This window comes from Grus americana, chromosome 4, assembly GCF_028858705.1.
Source record: "Grus americana isolate bGruAme1 chromosome 4, bGruAme1.mat, whole genome shotgun sequence".
NCBI classification, from domain to species: domain Eukaryota; kingdom Metazoa; phylum Chordata; class Aves; order Gruiformes; family Gruidae; genus Grus; species Grus americana.
Window position 1 is genome coordinate 79,244,607 of NC_072855.1, and position 24,949 is coordinate 79,269,555.

The window sequence follows — 24,949 nt, forward strand, 5'->3', positions numbered from 1 at the left end:
TGGTGTTTTCCTTTTATGACTGAACGTCTGTATTCCAATCTTTAATTTTTTTTTTAGAAGCTGAGCAGATCGGGTCCTTAGAGTCTAAGCATTGTATGGCACTTTTTTCCAGTTCCTGAACAGGAGCTGAGGCTTTTTTGTGCGCCTTCTCATTTTTCAGTAGACTATGAAAAAACGCGGACATCAAAAGTAAATACAATATTCCAGTATTAGTTTCACTCAAGCTATGTAAAGGAAGAACTGTCACCTCCTGAGAAGAAAGGAGTACTCTGCCTCTAATGAACCGCATGTCCTTTGTGACTCTCGAACTGATTTCAGGTTTCCCACCACTCCAGCCATTCTCCTGGTACGCCTGCATTCCTTGGTTCACGTACTCCGTGCATCAGTCCGCAGCCGCTTTCAGCAAAACGTGTTTTGTGGAAGATGCTGCATGTTTCTATGAATTTTTCAGGTAATCTGCATCACTTGGCGGTTGCGCTACCCTTGTCGTATACCGCTCCGGCAGCCATCGTGTCACCTGCAAGTCTCATCTGCAGTCATCGTGCAAGGGCCGGACCCAATACTGCTTCCCGTGAAACCGTCTCCTTTTGATGATGACCTCTCGTTGACAGCTACAGCCTATCAGGTAGCCGTCGCTCGTCCGATTTGGTTTGTACTATCAGAGGTATTTTAACCTGCTGATTGCTCGGTTCAAGCGGCAAACCAGTTTGGCATCCGGGAGGCTTGAAAGTCTTAAACCTCGTGCGATGGAAGGTAGCCGCAAGGTTCAGGCTCTGCCCTGCAGGCTGCACTGAGCCTAGAGCATCCCCTGCTGCTTCAATCTCAGGATGGCACTCCCAGTCAAGGAGCCCAGGCTGGGGAGTCCGTGTTTCGTTTTGTTGTTTCCTGTGAGGCAATCTTTTACTCCTTAGGTGGTGTTTATTCTTATACGGGGCGGGGGGGGGGGGGAATATAATAAAATCAGGTTCAAAACTGTCCTGGAAAAAGGATTTGATGTTTTCGCACAGCAATTCCATTCTTTGTCTCAACTTCTACGGCCGTTTCCTAAGAGCTCCCAGTGCAAAACAGAAGATGAAAATGTTTAAAATAAAGAGGATACAGAATAAACTCTCTAATTATATTTTATATCCCAAAACAGCAGCCATGCCTAGAATGTGCAATTCAGGAAAAATGTGGGTGTCCTCCTCTACGGAATAAGTTTTCAAAAGTCACTTTCTCACACGTCATGATTCCAGAGGGTGGGCACCTTTTAACTCGCACGTATTTCAGTCAGATACAGGATGTTTATTCAGATACAGCCTTCAGGGTGGCACGCATAACCAAAGTGTTTTAGCAGTTGCGTTTTCCCAACAGAGCACGGTGAAGATCACGTAGGTGAGTAATCAGCGCCGTAAACCAGCGACGCCGCGTCCATCGCTGCGGGCAAATCCTCACTCTGGTTTCCTGGTTCCGAGCGCTGGTTTATCACTGCTGAATGCTGAAATTCAGTCCACCTCACTGAAACACTACGGGGGTATACGTACCTAGTTACGTCTTCCACTGTTTTCCTCCCCCGTGCGCACTCTTGGTTTCGAGCAGTTTCTGCGAGGGCTGGCAAAAGCCCCGGTGTCCTGAGTCGGAGCCTGGTGTTTAAACCACGATGCCGCCATCCCTGAAGCGCTGCGCCGGGTGTGCTCCGCTGGCGTTCTGCAGCAGCGGTGTTTAAATCAGCCTGCAGTAGTAAAATGGTAGGAGCCTCTCGATTGCCTAGCGTAGCTGCTGCGTACTGAGTTTGGAGACGAAGAGCAGATTTGGACGTTCTCACCATCATCCCAACGGAGCTGGGAGGCGAAGGTCACGTTCTAGAATCAGCTGCTACCTGGGCCCGCGGTTCGGTTGGGAGGGGAACGCTCGGGCTGACTTAACACTTTGCATCCTAGCATCTTCTGCTGCATCCGACAAGATGAATGATATTTTCCCTGTGACGATATCAAATATATTTGTAGAACTGTCTTCTAATTCCAGAATTTATTCAGTCTGTAATTGCCTAGTGATATTATTTCCCCAAAGATCATTAATTTTTTTTTTTTTTTTTTTCCCCCACCGAGTACTTTCTGGAAATACAAACTAAAGTAGAGTTGCACTGCAAGGGCATCAGTGCTGCTGGAAAACAGCTTTAATAATTAAAATAGTTTGAGAGTTTGTAGTCACAGCTGTTTACAGGTCCAGGTGGGAGCCTCGCTGGCTTAAATGGGCATCTTTGAATTACTAAGGTAGATGTGACAGCACTAAACCAAAACTGCAGTTTGTTTATTACAGGGAGGGTAGATGGAAGAAAACCCGCCGTATGTGTAATGTTGCCAACGCTCTCTGGTATTCCCAGAGGAAAAGACATCTCGGTGACTCTCCTCTGCCTTGTCTCCCGAGACGGACGACTTCCCAAGGTAGGACAGCGTGCTGCTGGTGCTGTCGTGGAGATGTATCAATACTGTAACTGTGTCCTGTTGTGATGCCTTGGCTTACCTTAAAGAAACAAAGACCAACTTACTTTTTGTTGTCTATTAAACGTCCTGCGTTTCCCCAACACTACTTCCACTGCAACATCTCAGTGATATTTGAGGTGTCTACCAGTCATTATAATCGTGTTAGGTTAGCCCTGAGTCTCATTCTTTTCTAGAATTTTGTAAGGCTTGTTTGTCTTTCTCTTCACTTGCAACGTGAATTTATTTTCATTAAAAGCAGTAACGCTGTTCACAATTCTGGATCTGCACTGTGGTCCTGTAAGCGTGTTAGTTTTGAGGCAATGCAGATATTTCCTGATCCGTAATGCGCAATAAACAGGTTACCCTGTGCAACTAGATGGAAGATTAAATCGGTGCTTTTGTTAGCTAGTTGAAGCACAAGCTCTTGCTAAATTATCCAGAATGCCTTTGCCTGACCATCTGTTTCAAACGGAAATGAATCTTTGGCTTTAATTATAAATCTCTTAGGAATATTATTTTTCCTTTCTTTGCTAACCCAATCTGCCCTTTTGGAGATTGCTGGAAATCTCCCTGTGTTGTATGAAAGGTGGGTGGGTTTACCAGGGTGGCCGACAGTGTGATTACATTTTTTTTTTTTTTCATTAGCCTTCCGTTAATGATTTTAAATCTATTCCTGCACTTGCTGCAAGTTGAAGCAGAAATCTGTGTTACCAAACGGTGTTTACAAATTTGCTTACAGGAGAGCAGGTTATGAAGCAGTCTAAGTACAAACATGTTAAACCATATGGAAAATCCGCCCCAATCTGGCTAAATTGTTCCAATGTTTAATTACCCAGATCATTAAAAGTGTGCACCCTCTTTCTAATCATCTTTTTCTAATTTCATGGTCTGGCCCTCAGCTCTTACTATAATTCTTTATGCGTTCCCCAGGAAGGTGTGCGTAGATTGAGACCAAACACAAAAACCTCGTAGTCCAGGTGCTGGTCTCCAACAAAGAATTACTCCTCTCAGTAAGGATTTGTCATTAAAGTGCTTTGTAGATTTTTATTGTTTTACCTCCGAAGAGTGAAGTCATTCTTTTTATTTTAAATTAAATGAGGGGAGGAGGAAACAGAGAGCTCTGGGCTGGGGTGTCGAGGGAGTCCTAAGTATTGGTAAGATCCTCTCTGGAGCTCTTCGCTTTCATCTTGTAAGGAGCGGGAAGGGGAGCTCTCCTTCCCCTTCCTCTGGTGGAACGCCTTCCTTTCCCTTCACCTTGTCAGCAAACCGTTCTCCGTTTGCTTTCTTCTAGCTGGGTTGGCCAACATGCCCTGCACATCCAGCACATGCTTTTCTGTCCCACCTACCCAGTCTGAATCATAGTACTGTCCTAACTTGCATCTTCTGCGGTGCAGGGCAGCAATGGGGGGGGTTTTTTATGACCAAGAAAGAAAAGAAAAACAAACCGAGTTACGCTTCTTGGCGCATTTTCCATCTCCGTTAGAGAACTTGGCCCTTACTAGTCAGTAAGAAGACCTTGAGCAAGAAGAGGAGTCTTTTTTCCTGCCAAGCTGCCTTCCCGAGCAGAGGCCAACTTGTAGCAACGCAGCGTGGAGTCGAGTCAGGGAAAAATGGACAGAGGTAAACACCGTTAACGGACGTTACGGAAATTTCTGCTGTGTCTCCGGAAACAGCTGCATTTATTTTCTTCATCCAAGAACCACTGAGATGGGGGAGGCGTTTGGGCACTCCTAATTGAAATCCTAGGGTACGTGCTGGTCTTCTCCTCATGACTTTCACCGCTGCAAACTCCAGTTCCCATCGCTCCTCATCATCAGCTGCGCGTGCGTGTCGTCACAACGCCGGCCTACACGTAGCACCGTTTATGAAAAAGAGTTTTGCTCATTCTCTTCAAAGGATTTCCAATTTAGAAGGGTGCCAGATGACCTTTTTATCTTCTTGAAGGGATTTTCTCTCCAGAATGGCCAGAGTAACTTTTATCAAAACGTGCTTTTTTTCAAATGGTTTCATAAAATTCTTAGATTAAAAGCAGTATTTTTTAAAAATAAAGATAAAAAGAAGTGAAAATGAGAGGTATTTCTTGTTTCGTATAGCTAGCTTTCACTCTGCAGAAGTTGACCCAGACCAGCCGTGCATAGGATACTTGCATTAAATAAAGACCTTTAATTTTTAGGAGAGAAATTTCTCCACTCTTCCCTCCTGCTCAGGTAGACTGTACTTGTTAGGCCGGTTCTAAATGTACATTTTCTACCAGCGTAATTTGTTGATGTGTAATTAAACCAATACATCTCCACGATCCCTGCTACAGTGGCGTGAAGGTGTTCTACAGTAACATCGCAATAGTTTTTTTCCCCCCTTCCGCACAGAATATAGGTAGATATACCTACATGGGCTTCTTTTGGGGGCACAGATATTCTCTTTGCCCTCACAGGGCAAATTGCCTTATTTTAAATTATGCTTGGTGGAAGGCGGAGAATCCTTCCTGCGCCCTTTGGAAGTGTTGGACTATCGCGACAGTTCTCTGTCACCTTTGAATCGCGTCCGCTCTGCCTCTCCTCGTGATCTGCGCAGTACTTCTCCGGGTGCGGACCACCCAGACCTCGGATGCCGCGTCCCACCTTCTGTCGTCCCACCACTCGCTGCCACGGGTAAATCAGCCCGTGGGTTTTTTCCCTCCTCCCGTTCTGTACTATGTTCAGTGGGTGAAAATGATTCACTCTGATTCATTCTCATTCCCTCCCAAGCTGTGTTCTTGCCTGAAAAGTACAATATTTCTCTTTGTATTCTGCATGAATACTGCGGCTGTGACTTCTCTCTCTCCTGTGGTTCTCACAGAGAAGTTTAGCAGCAGCTCCTGTAAAGAACAGGCATCTGAGGAGCACGAGAGAAAAGCTGGTATTATATCTGGAAACAGCCTCTTGCAGAATAACATATCAGCTCTTGGCAAAAGGGAACATGCTCCGAGAATTGTAGGGCTGGACCTTAATGTTTCTGGGCTATGAAATGCAGAATAATAGGATTAGGGAAGCAAGAGGTGGAAGATACCTACAGAGTTCTCGTCACTTCCCTGCAAATGAAGGCTATGGCTTTACGCACTCAGCCTCTGAACACGTAACAAATGCACCCGGTTCTTCATCTGCGTTTGAATGAAGACCTCCAAACAGCGAAAGCGTTCGTCTGGATTTTTACACCGGTAGATGCCTGTTGAAAACACGTATTCTCAATCACTGCCCACGTGTCTGTTTAGTGCCATAAATGACATGTAGGCAATAAAAGCTACGCCAAGAGACTTGCAAGCATTATCATATGACACTAGCAGAGTTACTCCCACAGCAAGACAAATAGTTGTATTAAGCAACCTGACCCTGGAATTTGGGCACCTTTACTTTTCCATTCATAAATCCTACTAAATGGATGGCTTCTGAGCGTTTATCGCTAGCGTTGGGCCCTCTCCATACATACGGTCCTTAGGAAATGAAGCTTTGAGTATTCGTTTCGGGTTCCAGCTGCTCTGGGATGTGAGAAGTGCGCTCAGGCTCGTTAAATCTGGAGGGCTTGGAAGCGGTTCTCGTGGTTACGCCGCAGACAATATTGCGTGTGAGACCCAAGCGCTGTAACTCTTTGGCACGGAGCGCAGCGCATGCAAGAGAAGTTCAGCGGCAGTTCCAGAGCCGGCTCTAACACGTCTCCTTGTTTTTCAGCTGCTGACGATGAAAAGGTGTTTTTTTTTAAAAAAAAAAAAAAAAGTCAGAAGTTAAACAGATGTCCTCGGAGAAGCCGAAGATGGAAATATTTCTCATGTGAGCAATTGCAGAGACACAGAGCAGCAGCCCTTCCTACGGGTCGCGGGGAGCAGAGCTGCCTCGAGTTTCGCAGGTAAAACACGATACGGCGCTCGACGTTGAATTCTTAAGCGCACGGAGGATAAAGTCCCAAGGGACTTAATTTCCCCAGGCTGAGAGGGGACGGTACTTTTCAGAAACACGGATAAGCCAGCTGTGTTACCGTGCCCCTTCAGTTGCTTCCAACCGCGAGCACCCGTATTCCAGAGGCTGTTGGGAATCCACGGGCTGTATGCCGGCCGCCTTGCCGTCTGAGACGTCACGCTGCAGTTGCCGGTAAATAGCAGATAAAGCAGAAGCAACTGCTGTGCCGCCGTTGGTAGGGGAATCAGAAGGAAATATGAAGTAGGAAATTATTAGTTGGTGAAGGGAGGGGAAGAAGAAATTCAAGAAATAAGCAAGCTTAAAGGAAAAGATTCTTTACCATCGCTAACCTGAAATACTCTATTTCTTTTTAGCTCTGCTTCTCCTTCGCTTTTGCATTGCTTTCATCTAGAGTGTGAAATTCCAAGTCACCGTGAAAAAGCTGCCTTAGGAATATTCTTGGCAATACTGCAAGCAGCGAGTACAGGAAGCCTCACAGGAGAGTTTGTTCCAGAAACGCTGCCATCCACGTTTCTCAGCTGCAGGGACGCTCCAAGCGAATCCGAACGCCGTCTCCTCCCTTCTACAGGACCTTGCTGAGGTCGAAGTACCTGGGACCAGAAAAGTTGAATTCGGTTATGCCGCAATCACGACCCACTGAAAAAAATAATAATAATACTAATAATCCATGAGAAAAGTTTCCCAAACCGAAAAGGGGGCAAGGCAGTATAACCCAGAAAAGTTGAATTAGGTTATGCCACAATCATGACCCACTGATAATAATAATAATAATTAATAATAATCCATGAGAAAAGTTTCCCAAACCAAAAAGGGCAAGGCAGTATAACCCCGTTACCGCCCAACAGGCTGGCCGGCAGGCAGAGCAGGAGAGCGAAGGGGAAGGATTACGAAGGGCGAACGTGCCTCTGCTGTGTGTCGCTTACTTAGCGGCCAACGTTTGTAAGCGAAGACGAGCGGCGAGTGTTGGGAAGAGGAAGGCAGCGCTGTCTCTCCCGTTCGCTTCCAGCGCTGTTTCGTGCCACCGCGTCTGGTTTCAGCAGGCGCGTGAGGGGGTTCTGAGGACGTCCTCTTGGTAACCGATTATAGGCTAAATTTCTGAAAGCATATTTAAGTGAAGAGAGCGTACGCATTTACGGGGGAGTTAACCTTTCCAGTGCTCTCACAGGTAAGCCTAATTTAGCTGCTAAGCTTTCCTGCGCGGTTGTATTGGCTTCATCGGGGAACGAAATGAAGTCTGTTGCTGGTACAAGAGCTTAAATATCATCTTAAGCTCTACGCTCCGTCTAAAAAGCCAGTGAGACGGAGGGGGCCCTGACCACCCCATCTTAATCAGGAGATGATTCCTCCAGAGAGGACACGACGGAGGAGAGCCGTAAGGCTGCGTTGCGAAGGGCTGACCAAAGGAAAGGTAATATTGCCAAAGAGGTACTGAGAAGGATACCGGCATAATTGCTCTTCTGTTTGGTTTTAATCTCAGTTTTCCTTCACGTTCACAATATAACGAACGCTTTTTAAGTTCATTACTTTTAGAATTATTTTGCTTTTAGGCTGTAGATGTGTTATTTACTTATTGGTATTAGTGAATTTTCTCGAGTCTCTATTGGAATTGACAGATCTCTTTTTTTTTTTTTTCTAATCCTGGCAACCGTAATAACCGGGTGACCCTGGACTCACTGATTAACCCACTTGTGTTCATTTAGGAAAACTCATCAGAGAGGTCTCCTCCGGTTTAAACAAAAATATCTGTAGAGCAGTGCGATTGCGCATATGTGTAAATAGCGAGGCGTATCGGGAAATAGTTTAGCAGTAATTTTTATGCAGAAGTCTGACTTAATATTTTCTAACAGATAATATTGGAATAATAGAGATTTCAGTAGGCAAGTTAAGTGCTGAGTAAAGCTTCTGTGAAAACGCAAAGATGTGGCTCAATAAATTCGAATGCTCTGCTACTAGCCAGAAAAAGGCAGTAAACAGTCAAATGCTAGGCTGGTGAATTTATTGTAAGTAAAGTGTAATCTCTAAGTAAGAATGACTGTCGATGGGCTAAAGTCTAACTGGCACAGGGTGCAGGAATTAAAAGCTGGCCTCAGCATGAAGAATAAATCATGTCTAGAAATATAATTTTTGGTACAGTTCTATTCCAACTTTTGAGGATACGGCAGCGGCTCCGAAAAGGCATCCCGGAGATTGTCTTTGTTTTGTGATGCCTCAGCTCCAGTTCGATTTAGGGAGAGGTTAACTAATAGCATTTAATTATAGCTATGTCAAAGGCTTGTGTCAAACAGCGCAGGTAAGTCAAAATGGAATAAAAGTCAACAGATACACTTCTGAGACAACATTTCCAAATAGCTTAAACCCAAGAAAATAACGAAATGCATTCTTAAGGTATTACAGGAATAGGAGATACAATTTTCTTGCCGCAAATGACTTGCAAACAGAAAATAGTGATCACGTAGAAGGGGAAAGCATTAACAAATACTTGATTGCAGTAAATCATCCTCTTAAAAAACTTTCCTGATTGTCATGACCTTCTCTTTTTCTCACATAGCTGATCTGCATGTTGTGAGTTACTAGCCGAATTGGGTGTAAAAAACAAAAAAAAAAGCCCCAAGTCTTTCAGAACGACTTAAGTAAAAACAGATGACAGAAGATAGCTATGCTAGAACAACGGTATTCATTATTAAGGAAATAATATATAGCAAGCTATATAGAGCACTGGGGAAAACATTGGGAAGAGGGAGTATACATTTTTTCCAGTTGTTATATTAGCGTCCAAAAAAAGTGTCACACGCACGTACTATGTTTGCAGTAAAACTGACACATGGAAAGAAAAAAAAGTCCTGTAAAAATTTCAGCATTCAAAGAATATTGTTCCTTGTACACTGCACGCACACACAAATCACCAGCAGTCCACTTTGGTTGTTAATAGTAGCTTTCCTTCCACTTTTTTTAATTTAATGCATAAGGATGAACTCTTTGAATTATGCCATATTGGGCAAACTGTTACAAGAGGAAAGGAGTATTCTGTGTAGGGACATTTTACATAACTGGTATGGCAAGGAAAATAAGCAGATCTGTGTGGCAGGGTAAAAATTAAGCGTGCGATGTCTTTATGCCCTCCTGTTACTCGTTTAACTTCAGAACCAAATTCTGTCCTTTTTTTCTGCAGTACCTGTGCCAGGCGCTTCACAACGAGACGCAAGAACCAACCTACAGCTTCCCACGCTGTCATTTGCAACAGTTACCTGTTGGCCTAAATCGCTGTGCACGGTGTTTAATACGATAAAAACCTCAATAACCACAATGCCTTTAGAAACGCCTAGCTCTTCCTTGTGAGTTTTGCTAAGCCCTTGGGTTTGGTAACTTCGGGTAGCGTTGAGTTCCGCAGTTCAGTTACTACGGAGAGGTATTTTTGGTGTCGGTCCTGGTTTTCACACCATTAATTTAACTGAGTGTCGTCTCGTTCCCGGGCGGTGAGGTGCAGGGACAGAAGCTTCGGAGTCACCTTCTTTCTTTGATTTTTTCTTTAACATAGCCATCTCATGGGTTTCTCTGCGGAAAGCAAAGCCTCCATCTTTTCTATCCTCGGTCATACCAGAGGTTTTATAGCCCCTTCATCGCTTTTGTTCTCTTGCTCATCTTGCTAATGCTTTTTTCAGAGCTGCGCGTTTTGCAGAGGCTTCCGTAAACCTTGTTGTGTAGTATCAGTGAAGTATGAAAAACGGTTACCTGATGAGGAAGAGACACAATTTACTAAATATATTCAAGATAAAAGAGACTTAATAACCTTTTTTTGCTCCCAGAGTGGTTATAACGCCGCAAAGAGGAAACGTACGCTTTCATCTTTTGCTCGGGTTTTACTTTTTTTTCTTTTTCCTTTGTTTTCCTTGTACATAAAATAAATCATCCACGCAGAAAATGAACAGTAATGGTCTGAGTACTGAAAACCCTAGGCGGCGGAAGGAGGGAGGTGTCTGGAGGTAGAGGGTGCCCGCAGAAGTTATTACACGTATCCAGATTACTCACTTTTGTTGTAAGAAACTGCTCGAGTGTCATTTTGGGTCACTTTACATTGATGACGCTTGATTTGCATACAGGTTCTCATGTTAGGGATTGTACAAAATTATAGAGAGGCGAAAAAGGTGCCTGGCAATTTCCTGACAGCTACAGGCAAGGTTTGTTACACGCCGTTTCTGTCACGGTGACTTCAAAACCAGTAGGAAGGTGCTGGTGAGACAAGCGTCAGACCTGGGCAAGCCACACCTCCTCTTCATCACGTTGGTCGCTAACCGCGACTGCCCGCTTTGGGTTTAAACCAAAGGCTTTTGGCAAACGCGGGAGCAAAGAGAACCCAGGTACCAAGTGAGAGCAGCATCTTAAGGCAGCAAGAGCTCCGGGCAGCGAGGCGGGATTTGGTATTATGAAGTGCAAAGGCCAAGGGAACGAGGTGTAGTAGGCAGAAGTTACTGAGTGCTCGTATCCGCCCCATATCGGAAACGTCTTCTAATAGTGTTTCCGTATGTGGCATCTAATGGAGCGTTTTTTCCAGGGAAGGTATGGGAGCTGTGAGTTGGGGGTGGCGATGGTTTTCAACGGTCTCGTTCTCGGTAGGAGAAGGAGAAGTTTGGAAAAGGGTCAGTCTATCCGGTCAAAATGCGGAGAAGTTTGTAGGCAGGTGAGACGTAGAGACTGTAAACTCTGATTCTGCGTTACTAAAATGTTATGAGGCTTCTGTTTAATGGGTACACCGTGGTGAAAATGCACTTTTACATCTTTGCGAGGTTACGTTCCGCTTTCCTGCAGCAATACCGTAGCACTGCGCAACAGCGGGCTCTCCCTGCCGGCTTAGAAAACCATTTTACCTCCTGCAAACATGAAAACCCCTTACAGAGCCACAAACGAGTTCTGCAGACGCCGGATCAGGTACGACGTGCCGCGGTTCGACACGGTCACCCGAACGCTTGCACAAAGGCATCTCTTCGGTTTCGCTAAGAAACTCTTATCGACAAAAACTTCCAAAATCTCCATTGTTGCTCAGAAAGGATCAGTAAGGACTAGGAAAACCAGTGGGGGTTTTTTTGGTTTGTTTTTTTTTTTTTCCGAAACTTGGCTGGAATCACCATAACGACTCTCAGCATGCAGTAATATTTCCCCCTTGGAGTTTGTAAGAGTTAAGAGAGCTCAAATCCTTTATTATTCTGGGCAGCTGTAAAGGAAAGTCTTTTGCGTTTGGTCGAGAGAAATTACTTGAGCTTGTATTTCGAATTGAAAGTGCTCACCAAACCGAAGTGATCTAAATTGAAACTACCATAGTTGTTCACAAGCTTTCATATTTCCTTTAATTTGATCAAGCAGTGTGGGGGAAATTATTACTAACACAAGAAAACTATACCCCCCCCCCCCCCCAGTTTACTATCTTTGTACTTTTTTAGGAAATTATTGCACATTTTATTTCTAGAAAAGTGAATCAAACCCCTGTTTAATTCATGCAGTGATCCGAATATTGCGACTGCAACATTTTCTGTCAAATTTCAGTGGAACAGCTATTGAGTTCGTGTAAACTGCCAAAGGTTACTCGGCTTTCTGGTTTTCCTCCTATCGGTAGCTGGGCTGTTGAAGCCTAGAGCTGAAGGGAACTTTTGCCTGTAGCGATAGAGAAAACGTTCAAAAATACTTATAGTTGAGAGTAGTGCAAAGAGAGTAAGTGAAAGACAGTATATAATACCAGGAATGTCATGAAATTATTATCTTTATAGAAAGGGAGAGAGAATGAATATACAGGTGGTGGCTTAAACCCTCCTTTATTGCTCTGGTTTCTACATTTCAATCAAGCACGTAGCTAAATCCTGCTCTTACTGCGACTTACGCGTACGGGTATCTGTCTTCGCTCACGAGAGCGGCCGAGAACGTTGTCTCGAGGCACGGTACGACCGCGCTGCATGCAGCGTTTGCAAGAACTGTGATGTTTTCCCTTCCAGCCCTGTGTGACCCTGGCGATGGACCTATTCCGCTTCTACCGCCGCTGAGGTTTTCTGTTGATTCCCCTACCAGGGGACACGGCGGCGGTGTTGTATCTCCTGCACGAGACGCAGCAAATGGTAAGAGCAAACATCCGTTCCGTGGGGTGGTGGCTACAAAAATACTATCCTGCCTGAAATGCCAGTAATTTAGTGTTAAATTCATCGTTATCCCAGGCAGAGAGTCAGTTGCGTTCTTTCCAATAGAGGCTGATGAGGTGATTTTGCATTTCTTGTGCTTTTACTTCATCTCCTCTACAAAAAAGCAGCAAATTTCAGCAGCTGTTAGCGGTCCTTCCGTTATTTACGTGAAAAGGAAAGGAGAGAAGGAAGAGGAGGATGTCTGGGGAGAAAAAAAAATAAAAGAAGAAACAAATTTGAAGCTGTAGGGAAAATAATTCTGCTCTCTGAGTACAGCAATTCAAACGCATCATGAATGGGGCCAAATAAACGTAAATGTAAAGAAGCGTGCCTAATACGACGCGTGCTCGTTGTCCTGTACCGTTATGGTTTAACCTGTCTGCCTTTATCTGGGAAGTGCCCCGTATGCCGCGATTGTTACTAGGGACAGCTGTCATTTGTTGGTAGCTCCTCCCGGATTGCCGAAGGCGACCGGATAAAGCAGCCTGCTCCCCTGCTCTGACTTGTGCAGTTGCGCGTTTCCCTTTCCGTCAGAACGCTCTTCGCCGACCCGCACGCTCAAGCGCTCCTTTCGGAAATGCAGACACGATCTGCGAAATCTTTGTAGACGGTGAAGTATCGCCTCATCGATAAATTGTATTTCTGCTTTAAAACAGACACGCTCGCAAAGTGTAAACATTTACTCTCTTAAATGTCATCGTTATTTTCCCCCCAGAAGCCTTTGTACCTTTCTGTAGAAAGATCCCTGTGTCAGATCAGGAATGGCTACGGACCGGTTATCTGTATCTGCCTACAATAGAGAGAAAACAGTAATGCCTGATATTTTTTTCATGACCCATCATCAATCTGTCACTTTGAAAAATAGGAAGAAGAAGTTAAATTAATTATGCTCATCTTGTTTCCCCTTTGCCAGATTGATTAGACTATCCTTCCCCTGCATAAAAAACCCCAAATACTGGTCTGGGTAAAACTTGGCAGAAAAATGCATTACCTCCACCAAATGACTCATTTATATTTCATTGTTTTAAGAGGTTTCCTCTGTAAATATTTAATAGCTGATGTATATATCTAGATGAATATTGAAGCAGGAAACTTAAAAAAAAAAAAAACCCTTGACTGCAAACTTTCATGGTTCCTAGTGAGACAAAAGTCTTTAATCAGCAAGGAGTTAACAGCTCACTCCTAGCACCAGCTGATCAGGTTTTTTACAAATCAGGAGTAATTGCATAAATACTAACATCTGTCTGAACACTTGCCATTAACAAGAAGCACGAATTAGTAAATGCTGGCAAACAAGACTGTAGCAGTGGTTCACCTGCGTTCTTGCAAACGAGTCTTGTTACCCACACCAAGAGGAGCAGGCACCAGTTCTGCTGCTGGAATCAAAACTGAGTTTGCCTCTCGCGATGCAGGACAGAGGAGGGCTCCACGTGTTTCTTCCACGCTTCCAACACTTGACAACAGAACCCTGAACTGACTATTTATTGGCTGTTTCTTTACATTTTGGCCGCTTCAGAGAGACCGGTGTGCTTCGAGCTTACCACTTACACAGAGGATGAGGACGGCTACAACGTAAGTACAGCCATAGTAGCTCACAAAGTACTGACCCAGGAAGAGAGGCTTACGTGGTAACAGATACGAAATCCGAACATTAGACTTGTAAGCATCAGGGGAGTGTGTAGGGGCCATCAGAATTAATTGCACTTGAGTGTAAACTGTTGACAAGCTAAATCTCTTCAGGGGAGGATTTGCGAGAGCACGGTATTCTTCGGGGGACCGTGCAAATCTGTGTTGCAACAGCCTGTTTCCTGAGGTTTCCTGAGGGATGGGAGAGCATTTCTAGGAAGGCTGTATTTTTGGGGGGGTTTTTTGTAGTTACACCGCCTTTACCAGCTGCACAAAATTCCTTCTTGAACGACTAGGTTCCATAAAAGCAATTACAGAAAATTCTGGGATTCTTATTTTCATTTCCTTTAGTAACTCTGCAGAGACAACTTTTCTTGAATAAATAAGCAGAGCGCGCACGCGAGGCGGCAGAGAACACTATGAGCGAGCCTCTGCGTTTATCCTTCTTCACACTGAGGATATATGGAAAGCACTATTATGTTTTCATGTATGCTGTGCGCTACTCAGTTGCAACCACGTACGTAATTTTATAAGAAATATTTAAAAGGGCGTGGAAAGATTTACTTGTTGTGCGTGTGGAACGCACAAGGGGAAATACCGGAAGCCTTCGGCGCAAACGCTTTGAGGAGGAACTGGATACCTAAGGCTGCGCAGACCAGAGATTTAATTTCTACTCTTATCTTTTCTAGTGTTGCTGCTTGGGAGTGTGGTACTCTTATCAGTACAGGGGAAAAAAAAAAAAAAAAAGGGTCTTTTCTTTCAAAGCACCAGCACAATAAAAGAAAGCAAGACCTGACCTCATTTGTTGGTGGCAGTGTTGAGATGAACTGCAGCTCTGACCTATTTCTCCGGAGCTACAATTATCTGCTGTAATGGTACCACTTTACTTTTTAAATCCTGGATTACTGTACTTTGAGATTTAGAGAAGTTACTCTCCTTCTGGTGACAGGCCTTGTTATTTTAGGGGTAAGCCAGCGTGAAGGATGAACGGATGAATGCACGTCAATGAGCAAAGACAAGGCAGGGGCTCAAGCCATCATAATGAACTTGTAATTTTTATTGGAATGTATTTATACGTATAATCTTATCATTTATTTATATAATTTTGTTTATTTATATGCACTTCTGCGGGTGTGTGTATATCTATAATGTACGTCTATATCCATATGTGTCCCCACACAGAACGATCTCAGCTGAGGTCGTGTGGTGCGGGATTTGGGTTTTGTTCGTTTGTCTGGCAGACTGCGCTTCGCTGTGATATGATCAGCTTCTCTGTGCAACATGGGCACGATAAATATAGAAGACTTCAAGAAACCAAGTTCTTACAGATTCAGGACCAAAGCCCTTGGTGATAGCAGTTGACATAGCTGCCTTTAAGTCAATTTAATACTCGCTTCAATCAGCGGAAGGAAAGTGAATTACATTACGTGAGGATCTGGTATTTATAATCTGATTTTTTTTTTTAATTAACAGTGTAACAAACCTTACAAAACAAACTGTTTCCCCCCTGGGTTCCGTATTCATCTGTGTCACCAAAATGAATAGAAAATATGTTCTTATGTTTTCCTCAAGTCAAATTTCCTTAGTAAATTTTCAATCTTCAGAACCTATCATTTAGCTGGTTTTGTTTTACCGCTCAGCATTCTGTTACCAGCATCCACAGCAACGTTGCGCCAGTAACAAACATTGAGTCCTGCCTAACCCAGTCACGCAGAAATCGTGAGTCAGGTTCTCCCAAACCATAGGATTAGCCCTAAAACTGAGTTTTCGGGGAAAGAAAACCAAAACGCACCAAACCCAAGTCATATCTCTTCATTCACCCCCTGCTTTCTAGCCCATTTTAAGCTTTGCCCTAACCCGTGACACCGACAGCACACATAAACCACGACTCCTACGCAACCATGTGCCAACCGCTATAAGCGGAACCCCTCACTTTCAACGAGAACAGCATGCGGTCCGTTCAGGCTGTTCATCTCACATGGGTTAGGCATTTTAGTCAATCCTCTTATTTTTCTCTGCCTTCAGTTTAATGGCAAACCGTTGTCTTTTCTGGTCACAGATCTGCTCTGTACAAGGTGATCACATAAAATGGTTGTTCGGGGCTTGGGTTTGCCCTGTTGCCTTTCACCCCTGGCAGTAGGATGCTACGAGCACCGTCCACAGAATACATGAATTTTAAAGAGAGAAAGCCTTTCAGTGGTCGCAGAAGGCTGAGTTCAAGCAAGGATAAGAAAGTAGACTCTAACGTGAATTCCTTAGCGAGGGGCCTCATTTGTTTTTTGATTCCTATGCAAAGTCATTAAGTTTTGCTGCGAGGGGAATGGTACTCAATGCAGTTATGAAGAAGACGTTTATGGCTCCATCCCCGGAGGGCTGGCGCGCAGGCTAAGCGTCTGCTAGCGTCAGCTAAATATGCAGGGGAGAGTACAAGTATTTGGAGGAGCGTTAGGATAAGCTTTGGCTGAGGCAGCTGAGGAAGATGAAAAATTGCTGCTGCTATTTAAATGACTTAAACAAATTTTAAATCTTTTTCCTGTCCTTTTCCATCGAGGCGGCAAAGGAGGGATGCAGATTCCACTAATGGAAAGGTTTGGAACAGAAGCGGGCGGAAGATAGTGCCGTGGTTTGCTCAAAAATGAGAGAGAATGTTTTCATGGCTCCTGAGGGAAGTTTCTGGAGAAGAGGCAAAAGGTGGGTGCATTTGAAGTGACTAGAGTGTTTTGCTATAAAAATTAGAACGTGCACAAAAATCTCCAACGCTAAGAGCAAAACAAACATTTTCCTTGTTCTCTGAACAAAACAACTCAAGAAATACATCAGAAAAGGCAGATGACTAATCCAGTCAGTCTCGATTCTCATCTCTCCAGGGAATTGCACGTACTCTTTGAACCCTGGGACTCGTAGCATAGCAATAACGTGCATTTCTTAAATAGGTCTTTTCTGTCATTTTCTTCTTCTTTTTGTCTACAGACAATTATTTTGTGATAGCAAGATATATACGTTAAGATGTCTTCTGCTATATAATCAATTACATAGTTGTTATGGTTATCATCATCATCAATTAATTTGCTTCCCAATAAAATACATAGTTACTTCCATGGTCAAGGTGAAAATTTATAAATGTCCAATATTTCACAATTGCTCAATATATATTCAAATGAAATTCCTAAAAACATCAACGGAGATCTCGATAAAGACTTAAAATTGTAAAGCTTGTTATAAAGATTGCACGGCGGACAAGAATTTCAGTTAGAAGAAACACACATTTAACCCTACCATCGAGTCGGACCGAGTCTTAGAAAGACGTTCGGAGAACAAAACTGTTGACTCCGGCTGAGTACAGTGTATTTATTACTCCTTGCATGTATTCAGAATAAAACACAGATATCAAAACAAAAGCTGTGGTGAAGCTTATAGCAACAGGAAACAGCTTTTTAAGTTTCAGCCCAGAAATATTACCCATGGCCAGGATAACACCAGCAATGTAATAATCTAATAGGGACAGATAGACAGACAAAAATATATGTCTCCATTTGTATAGATGTAATGTAAGTACCAATTAGCCCTGACATGATGCAATGTTGAAACATTAGGCAATGTTTCTAGACCATACATCAAATTCTGGATTATGAAGTGTATCCCACAGACTTTTTCTTCAGGTCTTTATCTCATTTTCCTGGAAGAGAGCACTTTGCTACAAGGAAATTGTAGTAATAGCAATTCCTTCCTAAGAAAAAATACAAACCCGTTTTTTACAATGTAGCTCGCTTTAGTTTTCGTGATTAAAAACTTACAGTAACCTACCAATTGTATTTTGACATCACTACGTCTTAAAGACACAAGCAGATGAACTTTATAAAGTAGTAAATGGCTTGTCAGTTTTTAATCTGATTTCAGAGTATAAAATTTTGACCAAAATAGGGGGAAAAAATTGCAATTAACATTTAAAACCTGACCAGTTCCATAGTCAAATGCTGATTAAAACCAAATAGGTTTAAAATCTGAATCATGAGCTCAGCTCTCCCCTCTTCTCACCTGTTCCCTGCTAGCACAAATGGTAGATTTGGAGGAAGAGGAAATAAAATTTCTCTTCACCATCTGTTATCTGACATTTGAAAAAAGTCATTGCTTGACCGTTAATGAGACAGTTAGCAGCATTTGGGCTATAAGTCATTAGCCTCTAATTTGCAAAGCTGGTACATTTTTAAAGGCAAAACAGATAATGCCCTATGCAGAAATAGCCACATCACCCAAGACGCAGAGCTTCATCCAAGCATTAAAACACAAAACAGATGGAGGAAAACTTCCAAGGGAATATACACAGGGGAAGAAATTGCTGTGAAATATAAGGAAAGAAAACTCTGCCAAGCTCAACAGGGCCATAGAAAGTGTTAATGACCCAAGGATTATCTTTTCCAAAACTAAACGAAAAGATGCAACTGAGAAGAAAGATGTTCTCCTAACACAAACATCTAATCAGGAAATAGCATATACCAACATGGGATTATCCCCGAAAGATGAAATTGGAAAGGATTTCCCATCCTAGTTACATCAACTTTCTAAGGATTAAATTTAGACAAAATATCCCAAAGCTGACTTCACAACTTCACAGAATAAGGAAAAAATAAAAACCAAAACCAGATGTTCTGTGTTCCGGGAGACTTCATATTAATGAATCATATGCATTATGTAAGCAAAGGACAAAAAAAAGAAGAAAAAAAAAAAAAAAAAAAGGAGGACCATCTAAAGGTCACAAAATAGATCGCTATTGTGCTGGGCATCGTGAAAACACGGAGTATGAGACAGCTCCTGCCTCAAAGAGTTTAAGTTGTAGAAAGAAATTGGGTGGGGAAAGCGGTAGGATGCCATGGCAAGGAGAACGGTGGTGCAGCAGTACAACTGACAGGCGGCCGGGCTTACTTCCTCTGCGCCGGGGTGGTTTGCCTGGCAGGGGATTATAACCGATATAACGCAATAGCAGGGAAACGAGAACGGAAGAGAAGACTGGGACCACCGCGGAGGAGCGATGAGGAGGGGCTGCGGGATCGCAAAGCAAGGCAGAAGGAAACAGCCGGCCTTCCCGAGATGGTGAGGGGCCAGTCGGGGCTGGAGAACGTTTGCTGAATGTCCAGAGTTTCGGCTTTTTGGGGTGTGCGCCTGCGCCCGGGGCCGCTGCCTTTCCCAGGGGATGCATGACGATGAGAAGGGAAGGTACTAGCTGGGTCCTACCTGGTGTGAATGTTGTGTTAATCCGATGATGGTTATAGGGATTTGTGGTGCTATGCTATATCAGAAGGTGATGGACAGATGGATGGACAGATGAAGAGAGATATATATATTCTTCTTTTTTTTTTTTCTCCAGCAGAAATAGAAAGAGTGGATCTCATTGACTGCAGCAGGATGTGATTTCAACAAACGTAAACAGCATTTGGGTAAGAAATCTGTGAACAATTTTGTTGCTGTTTCTGCAGTCTGTGTCGTAAGAGACTATTAACGTGCCTCGACGCTGTCGAAGAGTACGGGCTCCGAAGGTCACTCTTTGAAGCCTGCGAAGGTCCCCTCTAAATCTTCCACAGACCTAAGGCACATAGGAACGTGTCTCGGTGTTCTTACGAGAGGGTATGCCTGTAGAGGTATCGTTAGCTTGGCAGATCGCTAATTGTCAGCGGCTTGTCGCGACAATTCCACCGCGCAGAAATGTTTGCAGAGAGCATAGTGCGTACGCTGTGAGCCACGACGGAATACGTTTCTTCCTCAGACACCCAAAGCGGATAGATCTTTGCCCTTAGGGCTGTCTTAAGAAGGCAGCAGGACTCGGTGACTGGCAGAGAAAATGGCTCTACAAGCGGGGGTCCCTTCTTCACGACAGTCCCCTCCTTCTCCCGTTGGATACAACACTGTGTAAAGGATTAGGTGTAGCTGTTTGGCTCTGGGCAGAGAGATTGTAGTGCGTAAGTTGTGTACAGTCATAAACTGTTCAGAGAGGAGCTGTGCTTTGCTTGATCACACCAGCTGAACTGTCTCTTGCTCCGAAAGAATAATTTTCTTTTTTTTTTTTTTTTTTTTACTTTCCACCTTGGCTGTGGCTCTCCTCTCTCCTTCCTCACTACGGTTTTTATTTGCTTGCTCATGGGGGAAAAGCAATAGGTAAGAAAAGGCTAATTGAGGCAAGATTAATGCAGTTCCACTGAGAATAAGGAAAAGATTTATTCTCTCCCTCTCCTTCCCTTCCACAGATGTCTTGTTAGGGACTCAGCCTTGCCTAACATATGTACCTTTATTCACGCACTTCCTTCTCATCCGCTGGGAGAAGCCTGTCTCATGTAATTTATTGACTTGGCCGCCTCGTTTTTATCCGCGTTAATAGTAGGATGTACTGAGCGCTCACACGTTAGTCTCGTCCTCAGATGCGAGTGAAGGGGGTTTATCTATGTTGAAAAATATGTACATTTGGCTTGCCACGACTAGGAGTTACCGTAAAGAAAACGTTGAAACTGGAGCCTCTGAGCTGGCAAGCAATGGAAGGGTTTGAAAGAGTGGGATCCAGCAGAGTTGCTGAAATAAAGCATCAAGCTCAGAAGAAATGGGCAGCCTTGCGATCCCGCTCTATGGTTTTCTCCCTCCTCGTTGACTCTCGCGTTGGGCTGATGACTTCAGCTAATGCCGACAAGCATTAGCAAGCGATGGAGGAAGGAAATATTTATTTTACGTCACTGTTAGATGAAAGGCTGTGAGAGGAGGCGAGGAGGACAGAGGAGTCCAATTTAGTTTCTATATAATTGACTTGGGCAAGAGGAAGGAGCTGGGGCCAAGCACTGCGTGTGTTGCTTTCTTGCTGACCTTGTACTCCAGACTCCGGTCTATCAGAAGATCCCACGCAGTTCCTTCCGGAGAGGACAGCTTTGAAGGTGGCATCACTGCAGAATTTTACTCTGTCCAAGGGACAGACCCTTACGTCAACCCAGAAGAGGAGGGAGTGTCTCTACTCACAGACAGACTCAAGAACCGGCCGTTGACATTGATAAGCTCGAAGGAGGCACTGGGCCGTTTTACTGGACTGCTGTTTTTACTGAAATCGGCTAGAAGGTTCTATATTCAAAATGACGTTTTCATTTTTTTACTTTTCCGAAGAGGAAGGCTGCTGGTCTTTGCTTTCTAATGTTCTACCTACCCTTGATATTTCACCGCTTCTCATCTTGCGGAACACATAATTTCTGGAAACAAAGCGCTTTTGGGGCGGTGTGAGCGATACCCCCGTTGCTGCTTCCCAAACTGGTCCGACAGTGCCACGGACTGCTGAGAACATGTTGTAAAAGCTTTCAGTGGTTCAGCTCTGCTCGCCGCGTGCGTGTTTTCGTGCCCTTTGCTTCCCTTTCTTTAAAGCGCGATTTTTTACTTGTATTTCTTGCTATGGCTTTGTCCTTCTGTGACTTGGGTTAGCCCGTGCTCGGGAACACAGGGTGTGCTCTTTAAAGGAGCAGCCTGACTTCCAAGGAAATGAAAGCAGCAATATTTTTCTGGCTTTATTGTGACTTTCATTTCTTTCAAAGCCAGGCTCCTTTTTAACCTGCATTTTTCTATTTTTTTTTTTTTTTTTCGGCCAAAGCTCGTGGTTTTGGGGGCACCTACTAGAAGGTTTTTTTTAATTAAGTTTTGGGGGCATCTACTAGAAGGTTTTTTGAATTAAGTTCTCAATTGTCTGTCACTTCATTTCAATTCTTTTTTCACATTTCATTTTGCATAAAATTGTTTTTGGCTCGCAAAACTGTCTCATAAACACCAACTAAAATATAGCGTTATTCAGTGCTGGAAATGACTTTTTGAGTTCAGGGACTCTTCTATAATTTGTAGAAATCCTACGGCTGTTTCAGCAGCAGGGGCCCGAGGCTGCCATCAAGCTATAGGTAGGTACTTACTCCTACTCTTAGTGCTCAAGGATGTTCTTGTGGCAGAAACTAATGATGAATTCCTTTGTCCTTCAGTTTGTAGAGCTTTGTTCAAGACAGTAAGTGTCCAGTTTGTTGTCATCTCCGGACATGATTACCTATATTTTTTTTTTATAGGGTACTGATCTCGCTGCCCTTTTACCAACTTGATTCTGGCTCCAACCAGTGATTTAATACTTCATTTGTAAAGAACAAACCCAACCAACCAAACCCCCAAACCCCCACCAGATGCAAGTAATGCTAGCTAAAATGGATGTTTGGTAACTAAATACAAAATTCCAATTGTTTTTCTTTATCCACTGCAAGAGATTTAAAGTACGTCTTCACTTTTGCTAAATGATTCCTTGATATTTTTCTTCATCTTGCGTCCCGCTAAGTGGTTTTTGCTTTCTCTTTCCTGTTTCTGCTTTTCCATTCTTGGTTCACCATAACATGAGAACTATCCAAGATGTCTTAAAACTTTTTACACAGCCAGTGGTGCGCTTGCGGATTTTCCCTTTTCCTGCGGGACAGGGAGGATTTCTAATAGGATCCTTTAAATATTCTTTTCTTCCACGTTCTTCTGAGCGATCTGAAATTTTATTGGGTAATTATGAGGCCGTAAATGCCAATGTGCACTATTATCCATCCAGATTTGCCTGTTAGCTCCAGAGACGTAACGCTCCTGCACACTGACCACATGTCCTTGTTCAGGGAAGACCATTCATACTCCTCCTGGTTTATTTTTTTACTGCAGAATCTAAACTTAATCTCAGTTCATCGTAAGGCACGCTAAACTCTCTCAGGTTGGGATGCTGAGCAGTCCGTGGTTGCATGTTATAAATCTCTGCGCTTCAGTCCTCCGGGTCAGCTTTCTGGGATACGTTCTGCCCAGCCTAAAACCAAGTCCAGAAAGCAAACCTGCCCGGTGCATCTCTTTGTTCCCTTCAAAACTCCTATTAGTGAGTGTGTTTGCTACGGACTAATTTTCTATCATTTGTTTGATTCCCCTTATGAGCACGCTGATCACATTTAATACCTTTTGGGGAAAGCAAATGAGATGGTAATTTGGGAGCGATTTCTGAACAATGATGTTCATTTTAAATAGAGAATTCTGCTGCTGCAAGGAATTAGCGATTGTTTTCAGCTCATGAATAATCAGTAGTATTTGAAAATGATTTCCACTGATCCATCTCCAAATGAAAAAGTGGCGTTTCTCCTCTCAATCTCAGATCAATGCAGAGAATTTATCTTAATCTTTCCTCAACCATCCAACCTCCAAAACTAATAGTCGCAATCAGGCAGCGTGCAGGTCACAAATACCGGCCCCAGGGGGGTTGTCATGACTGTGAGTAAGCAATTTTACTGCTTGACAGATCACCAAGAGATGTTTTAACCTTAGCAATTATTTTTCTCAAGGTCAATGACATCATGAAAGGAGCCAGAAATGTATTTCTTTGGACAATTATAAGCAGAGATTGCTCTTGACCTTGATATTTATGGGGTCCCAACCATCAAGAGGTTTGCAGCAAGAGGTTATATGGGTCTCCAGAGCAACTCTGCCAAAAGTTTGGAAAAGTTCCAAAATAGCAATAATCCATGATTTCATTGTGCATGGCTAATTGTTTTTCCTGAAAGAAAAGCTCACGTGTTTGGCAGGTACCTTTGCAACAAAGAGATAGCAAGGGTTGTAAATCCCTGAACAGCTATTATTGCACAATCAAACTATATGTAACTCGTATATATATCTCCCCTGGAAATACAGTAATACGCTGTTAAAGTCAGAAAAAAGTGGGATTTGGGGCCATGGTATTTCATTACAAGCTGTACAGCAGAAACTTGAGACTATTTTTAAGAAAGGATTAGTTAGGAAATATCTCAGTATGATATATATCAGTGTATATATATGCAATATATATGCAGTGAAGTGGTCTATTAGTTCACTACGTGGAAAAAAACCACGATGTAGATTGTATTTTGTTAAACAAAACGGGGGACAAACACAACTGTTTCCCACAGAAACAATTTCTTTCTGTCTGTCACTGTTCACGAGTGAAAGGAGAACACAGGTAAGAGGAAAAACTTTGATGAATCAAAAATCTGGTCTACTCTACTCTACTCATGCCACAGTCCAAACTCTTTTCTTTCATGGGGAAAGGGGAGTCTCCTCTTTTCGACTAAATCCCCGTTGAATCTTGGCTGTCTGTAGTTGGATGTCTGAGCATCTATTTTCCTTCATCACTTGGAAACAACTATTTGAAACTAGGCTTGGCTTTATCTTATTCAGGTGATGGTTATATGGGATTTGTGGTGCTGGAATTTGTCAAAATAGATCTAGATATAAATGTGGTTTTATATTTTAAGCAGAAATAGAGAAGGGCTGGTGAGATGTCCCCCCCAAGTAATAATTATAATGAGATTTAGACGTGTAATTATGAGTAATATGTAGAATTTGGCTTTACCATAGTTGAGAAAGAGAAAATCAAACTTGAGCAGCTGCCAGGGGAAGATTCGAGGATGACAGGGAAAAGGAAAACCCATCTTCTGATGAGAGACTGAAAACAAAGACTGAAAGAGGATGCAATTGCACTCTCAACACTGAAGTGGCGTTAACGGCATTTGGGGAGAAGCCTAATGGAAATTAAAGGACGACATCGGAACAGAACAAATGGCTCCAGGCTGAAAATGGATATGTGTAGGCTGGATATTAAGCAAAGTTTTCTAACCGATAATGTTGTATTGGCATGGAGTAGAATTTTAATCTGATGAGCAGGGCAAGATGAGAAGTGAAGCCCGGCCGTATTATAAAAGGCTAAAAAGGCCCAGAAGCA

The 24,949-nt window shown here is 43.3% G+C and overlaps 1 long non-coding RNA gene across 1 annotated transcript in view; it reads left to right on the plus strand.

The window, feature by feature from the left end:
- The first annotated feature begins 2,100 nt into the window (after nucleotides 1-2,100).
- LOC129206116 (uncharacterized) overlaps nucleotides 2,101-24,949 on the plus strand; it is a 38,950-nt gene continuing 16,101 nt past the window's right edge. The window contains exons 1-10 of the long non-coding RNA XR_008577002.1: nucleotides 2,101-2,423; nucleotides 6,164-6,580; nucleotides 6,763-7,574; nucleotides 9,579-9,741; nucleotides 11,213-11,332; nucleotides 12,388-12,507; nucleotides 14,084-15,631; nucleotides 16,745-16,884; nucleotides 19,172-19,281; nucleotides 19,559-19,625. This is a non-coding gene — a long non-coding RNA (uncharacterized LOC129206116). The remainder of the gene's footprint in view (nucleotides 2,424-6,163; nucleotides 6,581-6,762; nucleotides 7,575-9,578; nucleotides 9,742-11,212; nucleotides 11,333-12,387; nucleotides 12,508-14,083; nucleotides 15,632-16,744; nucleotides 16,885-19,171; nucleotides 19,282-19,558; nucleotides 19,626-24,949) is intronic.